At 33.9% G+C, this 22,422-nt stretch overlaps 1 protein-coding gene across 1 annotated transcript in view; it reads right to left on the bottom strand.

Moving 5' to 3' along the window:
• The window catches only part of LOC148822617 (CMP-N-acetylneuraminate-beta-galactosamide-alpha-2,3-sialyltransferase 1-like), a 50,614-nt gene extending 29,915 nt beyond the window's left edge, over positions 1 to 20,699 (bottom strand). The window contains exon 1 of the mRNA XM_088929086.1: positions 20,386 to 20,699. The gene's annotated coding sequence lies outside the window, so the exon portion shown is untranslated. The remainder of the gene's footprint in view (positions 1 to 20,385) is intronic.
• Between the last annotated feature and the right edge of the window lie 1,723 nt (positions 20,700 to 22,422).

Consider the following 22,422-nt stretch of genomic DNA (forward strand, 5'->3'; position numbering starts at 1 on the left):
ATTTTTTCAGTTAAACATTTCGACATACAGTATATAGTACTGCTATATGTTTCCAGGCAAAGTATCCTTAGAGTAGCTGGTAGGGGAAACATATTACAGCATTCTTTGATTTGCCAAGTCTTGGATTTAACTGGGGGAGTTCAAAAACTTCTTCTCAGTACTTTAAAACATGCTTGTCAAGGTTTTCTATCTGAAGACAGAACAGGAAATACCAGAAAAAACACACCTATAAAAGCTACAACATTGCATTTCACCTCTGAGAATCAAGGGTGGGTGTATCATTGCATCATGTGCAAATAAATTACACACTTAACTTTAAGTGTAGCTTTTGTGTGCCTGGTGCAACTGTATTTAGTTTCTACTTTTAGAAAAATACAATCGGATCATTCTTAAAGGCATACTTATCTGCAACCATTTAGAAATACAATATGCAAAGTCATGGAGAATATTCAGATCAGCACTAGGTCAGCTTACTTTTTTAAGTGCTGAAGACTTTCATAAAGGATAATTTCTCGTTTGTTCATTCCAGGTATTAGATATTATATGAGAAAACAGCTTATGTTTTCTACCTCTAAATATGGTAATGTACTGGATGTGTTGTGGTAGTTCAGACTGCAAGGGTGTCTAGCTCCTGACCGGAAGGTCCCGGGTTCAATCCCAGGTAGGGGCGAGCAATATAGCTTGCTCTAATTCCTTCCAGATGGCTCCCAGGTCCACTCAGCCTGCTTTCCAAATGAATACTGGGGGTTAATCCTTCCAGGGGTAATAGGCCGGCCAGAGCGTGATGCTGACCACATCACCTCCACCTTCAGTGTCGAATGGTTGAGAAAAATGGACCTAACCTACCTACCTACTGGATACATGATATGTTAAATATGGATGTCTTTAATGTCTTCTCAGCAACTTTCCCATTTAGTATTACAATATTTCACAAATTGCTGTAATTTGTATTATAGGTAGGATATAGTAATATTTGAATATTTATAGTAATATTTGAATATAATATATGGATAGCCGAACTCCTTTTGTGCAAATGGGGAGCAGTCTAGCCTCTCTACTTCAAACTTAATCTTGCATGAATGCTTGCCTTTTAAAACCAAAAACCGATGGGGGATCATCAGCCTGCAGGCATCATCTGTTTCCAATAGGGAAAACAGAAAGCAGTATTCAGTGAGCTAGAGCATTCCTGTGCCTTCTAGATTCCTTGATCGAATGGTTTCTGATATTTCTGGTCACATTCACCATATATTAAACAGTAAAGTGAACTATTATGCTTAAACATTGTTGCAAGCATCTTTGCAACAGTAATGGCTCTGCAAGTGACTGGCTAAATTTCGGTGCCTTTTTAGGAAACCTTGCATTTTCCCAAACCAGATAACTGGAGAAAATCCTCTTCGATGTCCGATACCAGAGGTTTTTTTGTATCCCACAACATTTATCAATGAGATTTAGAAAAAAAAACAACAACAGTTTATATAACCAGAAAGATCTTAGGTGTTAATAAAAAGAGTACAGTATTTATTTACCATTAATTAAAAAACAAAATGTATAAAGAAACAAAAACTTTAAAAGTTGAAGCTCCAAACACAAGAGGTTTTAGAGACTTTACCAACTCTGTTTCAAAGAAAAATATCTATGCCCATTAAAGTGCAAAAACATCTCACAAAAAGGAAGAAAAATAGTTTTGCAAATAAATATCTATGTCCCACCAGTAATTACCCGTTTTGGGGTCTGAAACTATGCTGTCAAAGGAACAAAGAAGGCACATGACTATTGTCATCATTCCCGTTTTATTATTTGCATAAACGTCCTAGGCAAGATCATGACAACACCTGATTTTAAAAGTTAAATTTTAACCTCATTTTATTACATACACTAACTTATATATTACAGTATATTTGTATGTGCTGCAGCCTTGTATGGGGATCATATACTTGACTTGTGTGTAAATTTGATAACCTAGAAACTTTATCAGAAGAAACCTAGTGTCAAAGGACATTTATCTTGCACTACTTTAAACAAATACTGCATTGTTATCTTGGGATGACAGGCCATCAGAAAAATAACACAGTATAAAACTACTTCTGTAGTATAACATTCGAGTGCAACACTGTATATCAGACTTCGTTCAGAGGAAATGTTCCAGCTTTCTGTCCTCTGATCACAATAATAGACTTAAGCACACACTGGAACATTTTTAAACTTTTGTTCATGCTATTTTTATTTTTTAAAGATCCTTTCACTAGCAACTCTAAAACAACTGTTTGGTATACACAAGACGGTAAATTATCAGTGCAATTTACTACACATTTATGTCATTAAGTTGACATAAATTATTGCATTATGAAGCTTTAAAAGACTAATTTAGTTCCGTTTTTAAAAAAGGTAATAAAAACTGTGATCAACATTCATCAATCTTAAATTACCACATCTCGACTTTTTATTATTATTTTTGCAGCAAGTTTCCACATAAACTCTCTGTATGCTCCTATTGCAAACAACAAAAAGTGAGTTACTAAGTCTCAGAAGTATGGAAGCGTATTGCTGCCACCAAGGAAAAATAAAATCCTCACACTTATCTAGTAATTACAAGAAACACATCTCATAAAAACGAGATTATTATCTCATAATTATGACTTAGTAATTCTTTGTAATACTTTGTGCGCTCATGCGATAGCACAATTGTCATTAATACCTATATCAAGTAGGTAGCTACATCAGTATGCGTAGGCTGCAAAGGAACATGTTAAAGGTTTATTCCATGCTGAAAAGAGGAAAAAAAAGTAACACAACCTTTCGGCTGTGAAGCCCTCATAGCCAAAATGCTGTTTCTTTTCTTCTCTTTTCAGCATGGAATAAACCTTAAATTTATTCCTTTAAAGTACTGTACAAGAAAGACAAAAACATATTCTCTACTAGCTTTTACTGGGTTAAAAGGTGACACTGTAATGGGTGTGGTAGTTTGTAACACACAGTTTACATTTGTATAGCCCTTTTCATCTCACAGGATCCCAAAGTACTTCACATATTGGATGGAACACACTTCCTCCACCATTAGTGTGTGTATTTGACATGTTAAACAGGAGTTATGACATAGGTTCCAAAGAAAGCTGTGGAGATCAATGATCAGATCAGTTATTAATCCCAGCCAATCCTTTAAGTTTAGAAATATATTTTTGAGTTTCTTGTTTGTTAAATCATATCTAAATATCAGTAACATTTATGCCAGAGTGTGATAAAATATCCTTTTATGTGCACACTCATTCATAAGCTAAAGCAGCTTATATTTTTGATGAATATCAAAACCATTAATGTACTGTTCTGATATTTACGTTTTGTTTGTCTTCTTGAGTGGTAGAAGCAGTAGTCAGGTCAGCTTCGTGCAAAGTTCTTTTTCTTAACATATCATGTGAGCATTCCTGCTACAATTCACACTGCACCACATGTACATTCCTTTACTGCTTGCATAATGGGTTATAAACCTCCATTAATTCCATTATCAGACTTGATCCCCTAGCAGAGCCAAAATTGATTTTTTAATATATTACTTCTTTAAACTTGTGGTTGAGAGACTGTGATGATATATTTGTTATCTGGAATTTCAAACCGGGAGGTCTATAAACAAAACATGCGTTAATCATTTATCAACTTCCTGTCTGCTGTTTTGCATGTAATCCACAAAGTTGTGTACACTTTATATCCCCTGTATAAAGTACTTTTCATAAGTAAATGAATCTCTGTTTTACCTGCTGTCTTCTCTCTTGGTTGTAGTTCACTGTAATTATTGCAATAAAATAATATGCCCTATGTTATTATGTGTACTGTATATACTGTATATCTTATGTGCTTTCCACCATGCTCAAGTTCCCATGTTTTTGTGAAAAAAATTCATCTGAAATATTACAAAATTAGAATGGCACTCTAAAAGCTCAGACCTCAGAGTTCTTGCACTCATATTGCTTCAGGGTGAGAGGAGTTGGTCAACATCATGAGTCATGGCCTAGTCCCTGAAGATCATATCTGGGTTACAGAATTCAGTGACCATAAAACATTGGTCCCAAAATTGTAAAATTTCTTTGCAAGTTAAAACTTCAAGAATTAGAAGACCATAGGTAGAATCAACTGTATCGGATTAAACACTGAATACTTTTGCATGGCAATAGGATATCCTATAATATATATAATATATTATATATATATAATATATAATAAAGGGCATTTTCTGTATCCTTTTTCTGCTGCATTGAAGATCTATATTGAGTCTTCAGTCAGCATAATCTCCTAAAAAATACGATTTGCTTAAAGTGCAATTCAGGTGAGACCTGTCGTGTAGCAAAAGTAGCTCTACCACTTTTTGTGAGTGATACTACTTTTGCAATTTTCACATCAGTGGGTAAAACTTGTCTTGAAAGTAACATACTGAACATACTGTAATATATGAATGATACATCTTACATCTTTGCATACAACTGGAAAAATACTACAAAGATTTTTTAAATACTAGTATAACTATGCCACATGACTTATTCCTACAGATATTTAAAGGGAAATGCATCAATGCTGTGGAGTTGCTTTTTGCTTTATACTCTGTAGTAAAAAATGAAGTTCATTAGAGCCTCCTGCTTTAAGCATCTGTAGCTTAAAAAAACATGAACCTTTTATTTTAGGAATACAAGGGTGAGGAGCAGCCTGAAATTGAGGGTGGGACCATCGAGCTTTCACATTTCACAAGCACCAAGAGAAGACAGAAAGTTTACAGCTGCATTTTACTTAGGGTTACTTAGCAACAGTGACGAAATTGTCAGTAAGACTAAACGAGTTATATTTTTATAGCATCTTTGCCTGTTCCGTCTCCCTGGGAGAGAGACGGAGAACCTGAAGAGGCTGGGTGCCTTGTAAAAGCTTCTAATTCCATTCACATTTGTCTCATGCTGTTGTAATTAAAAAAAAACATTTCTTTGAACTGCTACTTCCAATGAATTTATTCTAGACCCCCCCTCTGACAATGAAAAGCTTTCCTACTCTAGCCCCTGTTTTACTTTGTTATACTTCAGCACCTGTTACAGCAAGATTGTTTTGTACTTGTAGGCTCTTTTCTAAACCAGAAGCATTCTGTTAGTATTTTTAGTGATGAACTGATAGTGATGAAATATAGTTATGAGGGCAGTCTGGGGTTTGATGAGGTGTGACCAAACTGATGAGTGTAAAAACACTTGCCTAATAGAAGTGCGTAGTAACATAAATAAAATCCCACATACGAGCTCTTCTCCCACACATAGAATAAATTATAATGGATACATTTCTCATATATAGCATAATATACATTCAATCTATTTACTGTTATACAAATGTGAATACAATATTTGCCCTACACCTTATGTCTTCAGTGCTGTACTGTACACGTGTTAGAAAAAAAAAAGTTTTGCCATAGATCTTGTTTATTCACATACAAGGTCCCAGTCCTGTTCATGGGCACCTACACATGGTTTTCAAAAAACTCTTTAGTTAAATGAGTCCTATATTGAACCAAAATGTTGGAACCTTTGACAGCTCTATTTCTACTTAAAGCTTGGAGATTTGAAGTAACCTATTAGGCAACAGTTAAAAGACAATCTCCAACAGGTAAAGGAATTGAACACAATTAAGTAATTCAAAATAAACCTATTATTAGGTCTTTATTTTATATACCTCTATTAAGGCCTTACTTATGCTCCTTATTATATGAAACAGATACCACAAGAGAGGCTTTGCTTGGTTTACTAAAAAACATCACATTTAATAAATGCTTCAATTTAGCCAAAAAACTCAAACAAAAATCCAAAAGTGCGTGTCCAAAATTTGCGCAGGTAAATTTTGATTAATGCAGAAATGAAAGTAACAGGAGACGGTAATAGGATGAACATTTCTAACAGCTAAAAGCCATTTAATTAGAAGGGCCGAGATATTTTACTTGAATTTGAAGAAATCTTATTATATCCACTTGCACTCAGATCAGAATTCAATTTTTAATAATAAATGCTACGAATAAGTGACTTGAATTTGTATGAACTGATGCATTAAAAAGCAGATAACTAATGGTATAGTACTGAAATCATTATCTTTAAAACATAAGGTTCCCAACTGCTTTTTTAATGGAAGCACTTTGCTGCCATCAAGGTAAAAAAAATAAATGTCGTGTTATCTGGTAATTACCAGAAAATGATCTTGTTATTATTAGACAGTATATTATTTTGCCATTTAGGAAATACTAAATTCTTTTGTATTTACAAGAGTACATTCTCCCATACTAAATATGATAATCAAGTGATGGCACAATTGTCTTACAATAACTGCATTATTATTAAGTCACTGTCAGTATTAAGCAGTGTAATCAATTGCACATTACATTCTTTCTTGTTCAAGGACACTTGTGAGTGTCCTCATGGTTATGATGATTGCGGTCACATCAGGTACAAATTATAACATTTCATTATGAATAAACCAGTAAAGTAATTCTATGCACATTCTACTGTGTTGGTCATTGTCACTAACACTAAAGCCAAAATTCCAGCTGAGTTATCAGTAGGTTTTAGATGCTGTCATTGCACAATGTTATTTATATATATATACTGTTCATACACTCAAATGACCATCAGTATCTTGTAATTCTGAGATAATGTACAATATTATAATTCCAAGATCATTTTTTTCATAATTTAATTTTTTTTCACATTAAGTTTTCTTTCCATGGTGGCAGCAATGCTCTTCTGTAGCTTTTGAAAATGACATCTCACATAGAGACTGAATGTATCATGCTAGATATCCCACATACAGTATCATTTTTAGAATATACAGGGTTTCAGAATATAATTCAGGATCTGGGAAAAGTATTCTGCAACAAAAGCAAAAAGATCTCCGTAGGGAAACTGTTTTAAGCAAATGTACTGTATAATCCAAAGGAAAGTTCTTAAAAACACTTGTACCAGGTGTTTAATGACGATGAATTATATGATATGGTTTTTAATTTGGTAAAATGATAACTGCCTTTAACCTAAGGAACTGATATACTGATGAATAGAACAAAAGCTGAAAACAGCATAGTACACTCAATATTACAGAAACATACACAGTCTCAATAACAGAGGGCAAAAGAGTGTGACAACAGAGAAATAAGACTCATCGGTTTTTGCCAGGTCAGGAGAAAGAGAAGCCTGACTTCTTCTGACAGTGTATAAGAGCCAGCTGAACACGACAGCCAAAGAATAAAATGAAAAATAATATTAAACAATCTGCTCACTATAAAAAGGCCTTTATCGGTGCAGCCAACAAGAAAAAAATTGTTTTTGCTAATAATACTAGTAAAAGTTTTTGTTTCTTCTAACTCATTCCATCCAAATTAGTTTCATTTGAATTTTAAAACAAGTGTCCACAGCTACCATGAAACATGGAGGTGATGCTTGTGGTGGGCAATGTAGTAATAGTAGACAACATTAACAGATAAATGCACAGGGATATTCTAAGACAAATCTAAAAAATCAGATAAGACTTGAAATGTAAGACATTCTGCCATTTACAAAAAGATTAAAACCTGTAAAAGGCAGTTAGAAAATAAAACTAGATAAAAAAATAATCTTCCCAATTACATTGGATTTATATGATGAATTACAGTAAGTTTAAAATGAAAGAATAAAGTATTTAGCTTAAGAGAAAAGATTGCAAGCTATTCTAAACCAAAAACAATAAAAATGCAAACAAATTCAATTTTGTGAAAATAGTGAAAGTTTAGTTGTGTAAATACATTAGGTAGTCATTGTGGTATAAAATGGGTTGAACAAGTTTATTCTAGGAGAAAAAAGTATTTCATATTACTTATATATTGTCTACAATATGTAGGCCATTTTCAACAATGAAATTCTAATATTCATCAAAAAATGTGGCATTAAACTCTATTTTAATTTACATTCTGGCAGACTCTGAAAGACTACTGCACAAAAGAAGTACAGTAACACTGATTGGGACTCAACCTTTCGAACTAATCATCAGTGTTATGTAGAAATGAAGCGTTTTCCAACAAGAAATACTGCAATTTCTGTGTGGTTGACTTGTGTTTAACAACTTGGTAACTGTGGTAACTTGTTTAGAACTATAAAAGGTTTACTTTGTTTCTAATTCATAATGTTCAAAGCAATGAGGAGTGAATGTTCAAACTGCAGTCATGTAATTAGCAGAATACTATGTTCACTGTTGTTTATAGCAATGATCTAGATTCTTTTATAGTTCGTAGCCATCTCAGATTTCATGAGACCAAAATAGGTGGTTTCATAAATGCCACTAAAGTAGGAAATTCAGAAAGACTTGGACAAAATTTAACACAAGGCAAACACCTACCTATTGACATTTAATATAAATATAGGACTTTGTATAACTAAAAGTATGGAAATGTGGAGCTAGAAGAGGCAACTTTAAAAAAGGCTTAGATATTTATGTTGACACTAATCCATCTTCTAGGTAATGTGGGGAAGCAGAGGGAAGGTAAAAAAAAATGATAGTTAAAAGCTCAGAATTTAAAACGAGATGTTAGAAATGTACAATCCACTTGTAAGACCTCATCTACAATATTTTTTTGTCACCATGTTATTTATGATATGTTCCATATATTTTATAGATTATGTATCAATGCTCTGGAATCAGTTTAGGTAAGAGCAATTACTGTAGGTACTTGATAGTACCTACAGTATAGTACCTATAGGATTAAAATAATTTCTTATCTTTCTTGTGGATACTTTCAGAAACTTCTAGATCATGAATTTCCCATACATACCAAGCAACTCTCAAAGCTGCTAATTTAAGTTCACACAGTTGAAATAAACCCTGAAAGAGAGATAATCAAGGTGCTGTGCTCCAGATAAATTCAGCAGCATCAACCAGTAAGCATCACCTGTGCTTGTTTCATTTTCACTCCGTTATGCCAAGATATACAGCAGATATATTTTCACACCATTTTGTAATTGTTTCACAAAACAAACAACTGCCTATTGCTCCTGTGAAAATTTAACAGTATCAACCACAAACAAGGTCGAAATGGCATTTAGAAATATCCCACCACATGCTCTGTATGTTTACTTGAGCTAAAGGATTTGAAGGCTTATTAGTGAAGAATCATAGCTTCTTAGGACTGTATGCATTTTAATTTCACATCAAAGATTTTATAACTGATCCATTAAAAAATACTAACAAATGCAAAATCTTCTCACCTTCAGGCATGGTCCTTCAGGGAATGATCAGTACCATGATTAACAATTAGTGTTTTGCTGTACTCCAATCAATCACATTTCCTATTGATATCAATAATATAAGTATGGACTACTGTGCATCTAATTTTCTGCTGTAAAGTGTAATGTCCACGAACAAACAAGACATGCACAGCAGCTTTTAATACACTGTAGGATATGGTTCCCATGAATATAGTTATGTAATTACTAACACTGTTAATGCAGGCTTCAAGCTAAAAGCTAAGCAGTAAGTAAAGAATACTGTCATTTATAAAAATAATAAAATTCACAAATTCTAATTTGCCATCTATATTTTTGACAGGCTATGTAAAAAGATATTCACTTTTCTAATAAAAATTGAAAAAAAAAAACAGTTCTCATAGGCTGAACTTTGCTCTCAACTATACTGTATAAAGGTTTAAAAAATATTAACCCTGCTGAACTACTGTGTGTTTTTTGTTGTTGATTTTTCTTTGTCCTTCTGAGAATAGGTCACTGCAAGCTAGAAATGTTCTGAATGACAGCCCTCCATGTCACTAAAGGATTTCAACATACCAGGATGTACTGGTTCTGGTAGGAAACTAATAAAGAGATAGGGAAAATGGCAGGGTTACACATAGCATTTTACCATATCTGATAGATGTTTCAGAAGATAGGATTACTAGTATTTGGAAGAAAACCCAAAACAAGATACTGTGCAATGCTCACTCCACACTTTTTAATGTCTAGCCTCAAGCCTGCATTAGCAACGTTGATCAGATTTATCATACATATTGTCTTACAGTGTATTAAAAGCAGCTTTGCTTATCTTTCTCTCCAGTTCTCCCCTGTGTATTATGCTTTTCAGTGAAAAGTAACCTAGGTTGAAACTCCCAGTCACACAACAGAGAACATAACAAATTGTTTTTTCCACTTCAGCAAAATCTCCATCGTCTGTCTTCTTCAAGTTTAAAGCTCCACCAGAATCAAAGATGAAACCTAACTGCTGAGCAGTACAATTCAAAGCACTTCAGTGTGTGCCTTTAGTTATGACGCAGTTACAACTTATAGATTGTCAAAGCCTTCTTGGTTTTAAGAAAATAAAGAAGTGTTGGAACAATGTGAGTTTGTTATTTAATTAATAAACTCTACTCAAGTCAATACTGCATCAAGGAAGTGTCATTTAACACAAAGATACTACATATGGGTATCTTTCATATTAGTTCTGATGCATATAAAGCAACAACAATTCTTTGCAAGAAACTATTTTTTTAGGAATTCATATTAATAAGCTCTGTGTGGGATATTATATTGTGTCTTCTGTGCAATAAATCAGTTGTATGTATCTGTTCTTCTGACAATGAAGCTTCCTATGTTTCCTATGTATCAGAAGCCTCTGATGTTTACAGCCGTTGTGATTAACTCCTAAGTCTGACGTTTTAATAAAGCAGGAGATGCATATTATTGGTACTCTGTAGATGACAATGCACACCACACCTGTGGATTCCTACAAATTTCAAATTATTTCCAAGTACTTTTTTCCCCCCTCATGACTTGTCCTTAGGTTCTGCCAATATGAACTGAGACCTTACACCCTTGCATATTATTCGTTGTTCTTTTGCATCATGCACAAAGAAAACTTCAGTTTGCTCCAACATCACTAATCCATTTGGACATAATTTTCAAAATATAAATGATCAGTTCTAAAAAGAAATACTTGACTGTAGATTTTCTTTGAAAGGAAGATGTGGGTTAAGAGGATACCCTATGTATTTGTAATAAAAATACTCAGGAGCTATTAATAAATCATAATCATAATACAACTCATATTCTTTCACAATTCTAGAGTTTTGGAAGTTAAGAAGACTGAATTTTGAAAAGCTTTTTAAGTATTCACTGTCTGAAGTCACATAACTGGTATTCTTCACATTACTGAATAATTTAATAATTTCACTATGGCGACTAACTGCAAACAACAGTTCATATTCTGACCGGAAACATTTCTAGAAACATACATTAATTTCATTTTAAGAATTAATTTGATTTATTCATTAATTCTATTTAATTTATTGAAATCTTACATTTAAACACTGAATTGAATCTTGCATTCAGAAAACTGTCATTCTTGCTGTATAACAGGTTTTTGGTTACAGGTTACATATTTATATTTCTCCGATAACAGTGAGTACAATTTAGGAGTCTGCATTATGACTAATAATGTTTCAATCGAACATGATCCAGTTTTTATTATCTATAACCCAGAAATGAAAAAATATGCCTTTCTATAATTGCATACAAAAAAACCTGCTCTCCACCGACTAACTCAAATAACTTCCTCTTCTGGAAACTCAGTGGTCCTCATTCATCAACCAAAAAAGACAAAAAATACCAGAGCCATATGGAACAACAGCTGACTGCTGAGACGTTGTGCAAGTACAGTAGCTCACCCTTTCATTGGCTGGTCATTGGATTCATATTATCTAGTCAGAATGCCAATTACTGCTCCCAGTGCAACATAACAATGTCTCACAGTGGTTTAGTTCCCGGACCCTGAAATCTGGCAAGCAGAGTGACATGTATTTGATTTGTTTCATGGATTGTTCAAGGGGATAATGCAATTAAATTTCCATGGCGACAGATTCAAAGAACTAGTAAATGATAGCTTAACACTTTTTTGTACCCTTCCTATGAATGCATAACAGATTTTGTCTCACAGGATTTTCAGAAAATCTTTTAAATGCTTTGGTCTGTATATACATGTACCCACGCACAATGAAAACCAAAAATGACTCTGCCAGACAAGATGATACATTAAAAAGTTGATTTCATTAGAAAATCACTCTATAGAAGACTTTATCCCTCCTTACAGCTATACTGAGTACATCTTAGAATGATGAATTAGAGTTTCAGAGTGTATTCTAATGTATACAACTAATTACTAATTGCAATACCATTTTAGAATTACTGTAACACTAAACCAATGTAGCACTTGGGAGTCTACTTTTTTGTTATAAGACTTTGGAACTTTTCTTAACTACATATTGCATTTCACATACAGGTATTTACTTTTAGTGATATTAATTGCATTTTCTTTTTGTTGTTTTTGCACTGATAAGACACACAATGCAAGTAAAAAAAAAACATGACTGAGTATGAAATACTGGGTACAGAAAATACAGTTACATCCTGAGGCAATGACAAAGAAATGGGGAAAAGACACAGAATATTACACACTAAAAGGGCCCAGTGGTAGAAAGCTGCATAACCTAATTTAAGTTAATAATTAGCCAGTGATGATCCCAATAAAAATAAACATGAAATGTCCTATAATTGTTGTGGAGCAGACACACAAAACACACTTCCAGCAACCAGGACTGAAGTCTGATCATTAAGGCCACAGCATCATAAATAATAAATTATATCATAAATGGAACAGATTACAGCTTTCCAAAACTCTGTCTCTATATAAAAACATGAAAAATGAGTCATAAAATAAAAATCGAAAAGTTCACTGACTATAAAATGTATTCATTTATAACGGCAAACATCGGCGATCTTGGTTAGACTGTTAGACCGCTGAACATATCAACCAAAGAGGTAAAATGGAGTGGTCAACATTATGCAATACATCAAACATGAACATTTTCATTTTTTAAACTATCAAGTGATTTATTTTAAGCTATTTCCAATAAAATTTACATATGCCATTTTCATGCAAAAAAATCAGATTTGTATTTCTAGACGGGGCAAATTAAGGTACTTGAAGGTACTCTTCTTATTTGAAATTGTACACCCTGTGAAATATTTAGAAAAAACATCCACAGAAAGGTACTTATGTACCTTATGGTTTTCTAAAAGTGAGTGCATATTTAAAAATATATCCAATTTGCAAACAAAACAGAAAACTAAAATAACATTTAACAAAGTAAACCATCAACCAAGTAAATGTACTATTTTGTTTTACTGGTGATTTAGACAAAACATTTGTATTTTACAATTACATTTAGGCTGTTATTTGGGATGACTATTTTTGGACAAAAATCAAATCACATCAGATGTTTCGCCATTCAGTTCCAACTTTAGAAAACGTTTACAAATAGCTATGCACTGACCATATATTCATTTACTTAACAGAAGTAATGGTTACATCCATAACTAAAACATTCAATTTTTTTTCTGAACATCCAGATAATTCCAAAAAAAATACCTTCCTACATTTTGAGTAGTATTGAATAGTATTTCACTTGAACTGATTTCATATATACATTATATTATTTATCCACAAGGAATACTTTTGGACTTAAAGTGTTTATTTTTCTTATGTACTTCTTATATAACCTTCTGAATTTCATATTTAAGGAACTGCACTTTCAAATGTGTAGGGATGAGTAATATGATATAATGGCTCCTATACCTGTACCTTAGGTCTCTTACATTAAAGACTAATAAGTGCATTCTGATCCAGTGATTTTGAATCTCTGGAGATGTATAATAAATCCATTACAACAAAACAAAACCTATTAAAGAAATAAGCCTTTTTATCCAGAAATACAAAGATGTAATTTTATTCATGAGGCAGTTGACTCACTATGAAAAATTACAACCTTTAAGTCTTTACAGATAAATATTTTGAATATGGAAATTCAAAATGTTCCAATCTGAGGTTGAAAATGTCTAATCCTTAGGCAAAAACATAATCTCTGGGAAAAGAAGTCACAATCTGCTAAACAATCCCATTAGCCTGCTTGAATACAGATGAATATCAACCAGCTAATATATCTTGGTCCATAGATTTGTTTTGATTACAGTACATTAAATTGGATTATATTGACAACTTGCTGTTTTCAACCATTATACATTAGGAATACGGAAGAAGATAACTAGAGTGCCTACACTATGTGTCAGATTTATTGGAGTATGTATGCTCTCCCGAACAGATGGTAGCTAAGTAGTTTAAAATACTTGTAAAAGAAATATCTATCATCAGATGTGATAAACAGGTACTGGTTAAATAAAATACCTCCAATGGCAAATACTCCAAAAATAAAACTCCAGATAGCAGATGAAGTAAATGTTAAGTGTGTAAACATAGATTTACAGACCACTACACAGTGAGATGCCTGCCATTGAGTTTAAGAAGATTATACCTTTGTCAGATTCTATTCCAGCCACCAAAGTTGTAAAACAGATTAACCATAACTCCAGTGCCAACACTTGTCTTTGCAATTTACAAACCCTCCCCGAACCATCTGCTCAGCTGCTCCATAATTAACAGAACTTTCTGTCCACGTCTAATGCAGCAAATTTTGACCTCACAGACAAGGTTAAGACAAGGTATTACTTTTCTGTAAATAACATTTCTGCTTTTCTTTATCCCAGCACTGGAATTAGATTAAACAACCAGAAAAGAAATATGCCTTGTGTGCTCAAAAATAATAGGCAGTGATTGCCAATGGCCTGTTATGGCTATTTACATATTTGGTGCCCTTCCAAAAGGGCTCTTTTAATGTGTGTACTACTGTATAACACGTTCTATAGAACTTTCATTGATTCTATCCTAACATTCCCTGCAGTAACCTAGCTTGGTAACCTCAATAAAAACAGACTGAGCAGGATTGTGAAGGTGCACCAATCATTTTGCTGGCTACAACAGCTAGAGCTTTTGGACATCTACTTCAAACAGATAGTGTGGAAGACAAATATAATCGTTGACATGGCCACCCCTTACACACTGAATCTGTTATTTCCATCTGGGTGTCAATTTAAACTATCTAGATAATAGTGCAATAGAACTATGTTATTTTTTTTTTTTAATTCCCACAGCTATTAACCTGCCTAATTTGGACAATTATACGTATAGTTTACTTTATATATTTTTTTTTATTTGTTTCTTGCTTATCACACATGTATGTCTCTTATTTGTTAATGGGTTCATGTTGTATTAAATGAGCATTTTGTTATGCATTTTATATGCCTGCCAAACAAATTGCCAAAAAAAAAAAGAATGAAAAGAAATAAAAGTAATATCCTGTTCCCTATCACAACACCTTGATCAGCAACAACAATTTAACACTCACACTCAAGTGTAGTGCCCAGCTTAAAAGTAAGGCTCACACGTGCGTGACAAATTATGAACCAGACATTCACAGATTGTAATTCCATAACTATCTGGGTTACTATATGTACTATATGTAATTCATGGTAAAAAGCTATAGTTCACATATATTAATTAAATTTGAAGTTTAACATTTTGTGTGTTAATTAAACATACTGTATATTTATACTTAAACTAGCAGGCACATTAGAATATTACAGATTTACAAGTACTATCTCCCATTTGAGTTCATGTAGGTTTTTTTCCCCTTCTTGTCATGTCTTTTGTATTGCATAGCCTTGAGAGTTCTCCACTAGATGGCATAAAAGTTAATTCTCCAAAATTGGGAAAGACAAAAAGCACAATTTTGTTTCAAACCTCACATAGCTCAATGCAGTCCTCCACAATGGAGAAATTACATTTGTTTTTAGCATAAACACCAAGGCACTGCATCAGGCATTTGATATTATAGACTTGACATAATACGTCTTGGTTAAGTAACAATACCCGTCTTCGTTATAAGGATGGTCTACATGAGAGATGGGGAATTCCAGTCCTTTAGACTGGGGTGTACTCCAGTAGTTTAGTAGTGTTCGCTAATTTTAATTTCCACTTCTCATCTTAATTACCTAAATAATAAAAAGTCAAATCCAAAGGCCATGTTTTTGGCATTAATCAATTGTCAGCCAAAAACACCTGTAAAACCTGCTTGACTCTGGTCCCTGAGAACTGGAGGTTGTCCATCCATGACCTAGAATACATATTCTGTAACTACTGATGCTTCATGTTGATTTTATCAGGCTAAAAAGAACTCCAGCTATCTCTCCCAAACATGTTCAGTAGTTTGTATTCTAAGCATAGCATAAAACTCAGTTGTACTGTTAACATACAACTGATATTAAATGGTGAATACACCTAAAACATCAAACCAGCTTATCATTTACCATTACAGCATTTTTTTATACAGGCAAAAAACAGTTTAATTTAAAGAACAGAAGAATTTCTTCACTGATTTAATAATCAATGATAATGATAGCCCTGACACTTCTGCAACGACCCGAGTACTTGCACTAATTGCTTTGCAGTACAGGATCATCTTCTGGGAGCTGTCTTCTTCAAATCTGACTGACCTCTGCAATTACAGATCAGCCTCCCTCAAACTGGGCCCAAGTGTTTTGTATACAGGCCTCCCCCAAAAGGATCTCATTCAGACTTGGAAAAAGCCTTGAATTCTCTGTAATAAAGCATTTGCTTCGATTTGTTAAACTTTAGACCCGGACTATTGACACATTTGTGGTCACATTTCAATTTGCATAACTACATGTCACAGTCAAAAGTAGTGATAATAATCACTGACTCAAAAGTCTTGCAGGAGTTTATTCCTCATGGACTTCATTATTAACCTTCTTTTTGACAACTTGGCAGTATAACACCAATGTATTTATCCCTCATCTAGACATCATGCATAAGTAATCTACCAAACATAAGTCTGCTTGAATTAAGCCACATAAAATGGTTTACAATTCATAAAAGTCTGGCTGTTTTATGCAAAATTGCCTGCATAGCTTTCTCATTTTCCTTACTTCCAAGATCTCTGAATTAAACTAACCTAAAGGATTTTAATCTTTTTCGAAATGCTAAAAATGTTAGGTTTTAGTAAACAACACTTTTTCAAGAGGTTTAACTGAATTTTGTTAAAGGCTTTGCGTTAACTGAACAACACTTTCTGGAGCCTAGATCTATGGAGTCTGTTTCTGCTCTGCAGGGATTTCCCCAATGGGAATTTATTTTTTTGGATACAAGGAAGTTATTTTTTCCACCTTCCAATTTTGGGTCATTAGCTGTAATAAGGTTTGGTTTACTCCCAGTAGGACTCCATTTACGTACCTCAAATGTGTCACAGTCACTAGAGAAATTTAAAAGGTTGTAGCAATACTTTTGTTTGTCTAATTAAAGTTACAGGCTTTCCCATATGTTCTGCTCTCTGTCCACATGGGACCCCTTCTAATTGGGGTGAAACATGGTAGTGGCTGAACGTCTCCCCTACAGGAGACAACATGACTGGCTGCTGAAACCAAATCTCGTTATAAAAGGGAAGAGGAGTAAAAACGGTAAAGATTGCACCTGCGATGTTTGTAAAGAAAACAGTTGTTGCGTAATGATTCAATATAATGATTCACTGCACCTGCAGCTACTGTATGTATTGTGGTACTCATTGACATCAATGCTTTGGCCAACAAATTACTAAAGATTAAGAGGCGATGAATTATAGTTGGAACAATGAAGGTTTATGAATCATCATTTGACAATTCACAATTATTTGAACAACACCATTAGGTTCAGCCTTGAGAAATCCCTTTGGCATTTGAAGGCATTCGTTCGAATTATTGACCGTCTAGCGTCACATGGTTTTAAGATTCTCGCAAACTATCTGGACAGGAGTTCGCAAATGATTCATACTTTGTATGATGGAGGTGAACGATCTAATAGAAGAAGTTAAACCTGAACAACCCACAAATCCGTAAGACAGTAGAGATAATTGTGAAGGAAAGGAAAACAGCAGAGTGCACTTACTCACTGTAAAGGAAACACTCTTTGAATTGAAAAGCTCCTGATGTGCATCCCTGAAGTCTAAGTTCACTTTTGCAAGACACTGATTTAAATTATAGTAATACTCAATGCGGGCATGTTTGTTGGAATGTTTCTGATTAATTTCAACTGAATAAAATGTATTTCATACCTTAAATACTATCTTATAAAATTAAATGTTGCTAACATCCCTAATGTGAAGAGGGAAAAAACAATGCATATTCATGTCAGAAAAACAAATTCAGATTTAAAACACTGTTTGCAAACCAACTATGCAAAACTACAGGGAACTGAGCTTAAAACTCAGGATGGGAGGCATTTCTTTACACAAAGGGTTGAGGTAGAATGGAACAAGCTGTCCAGATATTGTGTTGCCTTTAAATAAATGGTCGAATGAAATAACTGGATCAATTAGCTATTGAAAAACCAAATGAAGTATATAAATACACCTCTAGTTTGGAACCATTCTTGTGTAGAAAAAAAACGTACAAAACATTTCCTCTAGACTAGAAGACACCTTTGCCTTCCTGCATCCAGCAAAACCAAAACTAAAAAAGAGCAGCCACAGCAACCAGGACAAACTAACACTGTTGTACTTTTCACTTTGCTATAGAAGATTGTCGTTTTTAATTCCTTATTTGTATATGAACTTGAGACAAAGCAAAAACATTTTATAGAAATTTCAGGTCAACGTATTTCACTGTCAGTCATCCTTAAGAAGTAGCCTCATAAAAGGCCTTCCCTTTGAGTTCACTATGTTAGTTACTGAATCATTTAACAGTCCTTAAAAGTTAAATATACATCGTGTTGCTCCTGCTGTAACTGCTCTGAAAAGCACAGAGTTCATTATTTTTATTTCACGAGGGCTTAAAGGAAAACTGGATGTTTTAATGTTTCAGAGTCACACAAAATCTCTTCCTGTTCAAGTGTTGTCATATATATATATATGTTACAAGATCATATCATCTCCCTATAATCTCTAAAAATAGTCCTAGGATTATAGGTACAACATATTTCCTTGCTATACTAATTTATAAAAACAAGACATCTGTTCCACAATTGATCTTATATTATGTTTTGGAGAAAAACAGAATTACGGTATGTAGTTTTAACTTGATGAAACTGGAAGATTTAATTCTTAGGATTAACCTGAATGTACTGTAAGAGGTGAGATATGGAAAACACAATTCACATTTCTCCAAGTAAACTATTAACTAAGAAAGAATTGTTTAAATTTGATGACATCATTATATGTGTACAGAAGCCTTCCGTGAATCCTGTAGAAGGCCCGGCAGACTAGTGATAAAACTTCAGAATTTGCTTAATGTTCCATTGCTGAGAAAAGTGGCAGTAAACGTTTCCTGAAAGTTAATTCCAAGAATAACTGTACAAAGATATTACTTATAATTCACATACACGTGTCTACAATAGAACTATACAGAATAACGTGGTACATAAATAAACAAAACAAAACAATGAGTGCGCAACACATTTTGCAGTTCAACAGCATTTGTTAAAAGAAACATAATTTATCGTCTTTTACAGCACCTTTAGTTATTGTATCATGATGAGTATGCGTTTTAAACGTCATCAACTAATTTACAGATAGAAATTGGATATGGTGTATATTAATGCCGATTTTCCAGATTTCCCTGAAGAAAATAGAAATCAATTAAATGTATAATGTTACTGTGCTTCTATGATACTTCTCTGGTATTCAGATATGACTCTATTAGCGGTGTGCAGTTCAGTTTTTCTCCCGAGGAGACAAAAGACGTGCGCTTGAATCATTTGCACTGAATCTACAGTAAACATTTGTAACCACCAATGGCTTACTCGTTCAAATGGCTCGTCCAAGTCTGCTTGGTAAAATCGTACTATATTTAAAATTGGTCGTTTTAAAGAATTTTGCCCTCTTTGGATATTTGTACGGGAATTTTTCCCCCCATCACACTATGTAAACCGATAACTATGGACAACAGACTAAATTCAGAGAACACAAAACCTTAATGACAGTGAGAGACGTGATTCCACTTCAAGACAAAGATGATAAAATTTTAAAACCGAATACAAGACAAAAAGTGGGAAAATGTGCTACAGTATCAAACTCTAGCATGGACAAATACAGTAACATATTTCCATTGTATCTCAATCTACCATATGTGTTCAATATGCCGTTCCGTTGGTTCAAAATTAACTTTATAAAGAAGTATCAGATTTTACTGTATTGGCAATTTTAAAAATGTATATATATACACATCATATTAATCTCACACCACCACGCAGATTTTGCAACCGTATTAACTTTAATTGACTTACCCTAAAAGTGTAATTTAAAATACATGTGTGGGTTAAAACCTCAATAGTGTTGTAGCAGAATTTGGAGGTTCGCTTTCAGTAGGTTACAACTACAGTATAATGAAAAGTTTACTTACGCCAGTTAGTGTTAAGACAACTGTCTTTTCTACTTACTTGTCAAACTATCCAAAACTGTGATTAACCGTTATCTCCTCAGGGACTAATTCCTGAAGTCTTCTTTGTCAGTCCGTCATTTCTTTTTACAGCCGACGGTACTAAATTAGGATACAGAAAACACGACTCAAAAAAAAAAGAGTACCGGTGTCCCCTTGAATAGACGTAGGTGACAGCTGAGAAACCATTCCCTAAAAAAAGATCCTATTTTCGGCATCAGCGGAGTTGTAGTAACTAGGAAGAAAGAATAAAAGTATCGCGCAATACAGAAGCAGATAGTATCCCCTTCCCATCACAGTGATACTATACTTCTATACACGGAGCGCTGTTCCACGCTTCTGAATGCCCTCCTACGTCCAGGCGAATTGAATTAAGAGCACTGCAACTCCACAAGCCGCGCCCCTTTTCCAAGATTCTGGTGACGCCGTGCGTTTATTTGGTACTGCTGTTCGGATTTCCAGGGGTGGGGGGCAGTCAAGACAAATCAAAAAGAAATTCAGACGTGCAACTCTAAAAGCAAACAGCAGACTTCAGAAATTAGCGGACAGTATGGCACCACAACCGCATATCCCACAACCTACACATTGTTCCTCACAGAGCTGAGAACGAACGCATCCGTTTCGATAAGCCTTTATTTTAACCATTGTTTACAAAAACTACCCCATTTTCTCCTAAATGCAATGCTCAAAACGTTTTTTTCTTTCTTTTAATTGCTACTAACAAATGACTGGACCCGGGGGACCCATGTGTCCACTGGTTTTCGTTCCAATTGAGCTCTTAATCACCGATGCTAAATTATGTCTTTAATTGATTCGCTTTTTTGTTCAGACTTCTATTTGACCTTTCATGCAATCAGTCCTTGATTAAAAAAAATAACCCTCCATTTAAATCTAAATGCACTCTGTTTTCAATTAGGTTTACTTCCTTATTTTTCTCTTCACATTTTGTTCTTGGCGATCTATTTCCATGAATAGACACTGCTGGGTAATTGCAATGTATCATGTTCTCAACAACGAGCAATCCCCCCTTATCTTCAGAGATCCTGTGAGTTCATTTGAGATAACAAACCTGTATGAGGGCAGATCTGAAACCTAGAAATTGGAACAAGGTTGATACCAATTACAAATGATATTAATGATTTTAAGGGCTCAACATACATTTAAAAATATGTCTCAGATTGAAAATGTAGGTTGATTAGAACTGTGATTAAGACCTTGGTTGAGACAAAACTAGAGATTACAAGGGTATCCCAGGATCAGGTTTGGGAACCACTGACTTAATAAAGCTAAAAATCAAGCAGTCACTTACAGATTTGTTCTAATAAACCAAAATGTCAGATGTTTGGTCTTGGGTGGTTAAGGGATTGTCTACTCCTTACCAAAATCAACCCAGGTATCTTCAGACATATGTTGTAGTTTTGATGTATCAGAGTGTGTTGGTTAAATTAATACAGTCCTTGGGGACCTAAAGTTTATTTTGTGGAAAAGCACGTTGTTACCTATGGTGTAAATTATTATTGTTAAAAATACCACCAATGTAATTAAAATTGATAGTAAAAACTTTTTTTTCAATGGTGTCCTTTATAATGTTCCAAGATTTTATTTACTCCCATTCAAATATATTTTAGTCTGAATCTATGAAAAAATGAGGATATGAAAGCCTAGAAATAAAAACAGAAGTGTTCCCACTACTCTTGATAGAATCTTTATTAATCAAGGTAGTTTCACAAGCTGGCAGTAGGTGTTGTATGAAGGAAACATTCTGCATACAAATAAATGGTTCAGAGAACATCTTTGTGAAACAATACTTTCACTAGAGATATGGGGTATTGTTATAATAAATAATTTTCCATCCTTTAATGAATATTTTATTATGAAGCACTTTAGCCTCTATATATTAACATCCGGTATGTTTTGGCATTCTACATACAAGCACTTATTCAGATTTGTTGAAAATTCAACATTCTCTACCCTTGAGATTTCTGAGAGTATCAGTTTTTTAGACGTGACATGAATGTATGTTTTTTCAGGTGCTATT

The sequence above is a fragment of the Atractosteus spatula genome, chromosome 12, assembly GCF_055471065.1.
Source record: "Atractosteus spatula isolate fAtrSpa1 chromosome 12, fAtrSpa1.hap1, whole genome shotgun sequence".
Taxonomy (NCBI): domain Eukaryota; kingdom Metazoa; phylum Chordata; class Actinopteri; order Semionotiformes; family Lepisosteidae; genus Atractosteus; species Atractosteus spatula.